This window comes from Natator depressus, chromosome 10 (genome assembly GCF_965152275.1).
Source record: "Natator depressus isolate rNatDep1 chromosome 10, rNatDep2.hap1, whole genome shotgun sequence".
NCBI lineage: Eukaryota > Metazoa > Chordata > Testudines > Cheloniidae > Natator > Natator depressus.
This window is the reverse complement of record NC_134243.1, coordinates 38,375,647-38,377,850: the sequence shown is the minus strand read 5'-3', so window position 1 is coordinate 38,377,850 and position 2,204 is coordinate 38,375,647.

The window sequence follows — 2,204 nt, the reverse complement described above, 5'->3', positions numbered from 1 at the left end:
AAGGGCCAGGATCTTTGCCCGGTACTGAGTAAGCAATGACTGAGGAGCAAAGAAAGAACTAGAGATGGGATCTTGGTGACAAAAATCTTTATCTGCCAATAGTTCTTTTCTCTATGGATGGCATAGACAGGGTTGCTATCAACTCAGGTTGCTAGAGGGTGTGGTTTTCATTTTGTTTATGAGGTGGAGCAAATGACTACACCTGCTCCTAGGAACTGACAAAGAAGAAGTGATGAATAACACATCCAGTCTGGTATCCTGATTGCTCCCATGGCATGTACCAGAGGTTTCAAAGGAAAGCTCAGCAGGTCCCCCTCTTTCCTGTATAAGGGTCTCAGTAAACATCTCACATGTATATTTATTGTATCTTTCCCATATTCTTCCTATCTGATCATATTCTTTTAAATAACTAAGCCCTGGTCTACACTAGGACTTTAGGTCGAATTTAGCAGCATTAAATCGATGTAAACCTGCACCCGTCCACACGATGAAGCCCTTTATTTTGACTTAAAGGGCTCTTAAAATCGATTTCCTTACTCCACCCCTGACAAGCGGATTAGCGCTTAAATCGGCCTTGCCGGGTCGAATTTGGGGTACTGTGGACACAATTTGACGGTATTGGCCTCCGGGAGCTATCCCAGAGTGCTCCATTTTGACCGCTCTGGACAGCACTCTCAACTCAGATGCACTGGCCAGGTAGAGAGGAAAAGAACCGCGAACTTTTGAATCTCATTTCCTGTTTGGCCAGCATGGCAAGCTGCAGGTGACCATGCAGAGCTCATCAGCAGAGGTGACCATGATGGAGTCTCAGAATCGCAAAAGAGCTCCAGCATGGACCGAACGGGAGGTACGGGATCTGATCGCTGTATGGGGAGAGGAATCCGTGCTATCAGAACTCCGTTCCAGTTTTCGAAATGCCAAAACCTTTGTCAAGATCTCCCAGGGCATGAAGGACAGAGGCCATAACAGGGACCCGAAGCAGTGCCGCGTGAAACTGAAGGAGCTGAGGCAAGCCTACCAGAAAACCAGAGAAGCGAACGGCCGCTCCGGGTCAGAGCCCCAAACATGCCGCTTCTATGATGAGCTGCATGCCATTTTAGGGGGTTCAGCCACCACTACCCCAGCCGTGTTGTTTGACTCCTTCAATGGAGATGGAGGCAATACGGAAGCAGGTTTTGGGGACGAAGAAGATGATGATGAGGAGGAGGTTGTAGATAGCTCACAGCAAGCAAGCGGAGAAACCGGTTTTCCCGACAGCCAGGAACTGTTTCTCACCCTGGACCTGGAGCCAGTACCCCCTGAATCCACCCAAGGCTGCCTCCTGGACCCAGCAGGCAGAGAAGGGACCTCCGGTGAGTGTACCTTTTAAAATACTATACATGGTTTAAAAGCAAGCATGTGAAAGGATTACTCTGCCCTGGCATTCGCGGCTCTCCTGGATATACTCCCAAAGCCTTTGCAAAAGGTTTCTGGGGAGGGCAGACTTATTGCGTCCTTCATGGTAGGACACTATACCACTCCAGGCCAGTAACACGTACTCGGGAATCATTGTACAACAAAGCATTGCAGTGTATGTTTGCTGGCGTTCAAGCAACATCCGTTCATGTGTTATCCTCAGGAGAGTGAGATATAATCCATGGTCACCTGGTTGAAATAGGGTGCTTTTCTTCAGGGGACACTCAGAGGAGCCCATTCCTGCTGGGCTGTTTGCCTGCGGCTGAACAGAAATGTTCCCCGCTGTTAGCCACAGGGAGGGGGGAGGGTTGAGGGGGTAGCCAGGCGGTGGGGGGAGGCAAAATGCGACCTTGTAACGAAAGCACATGTGCTATGTATGTAATGTTAACAGCAAGGTTTACCCTGAAAGAGTGTAGCCAGTGTTTTATAAAATGTGTCTTTTTAAATACCGCTGTCCCTTTTCTTTTCTCCACCAGCTGCATGTGTTTCAATGATCACAGGATCTTCTCCTTCCCAGAGGCTAGTGAAGATTAGAAAGAAAAAAAAACGCACTCGAGATGAAATGTTCTCCGAGCTCATGCTGTCCTCCCACACTGACAGAGCACAGACGAATGCGTGGAGGCAAATAATGTCAGACTGCAGGAAAGCACAAAATGACCAGGAGGAGAGGTGGCGGGCTGAAGAGAGTAAGTGGCGGGCTGAAGAGAGTAAGTGGCGGGCTGAAGAGAGGGCTGAAGCTCGAATGTGGC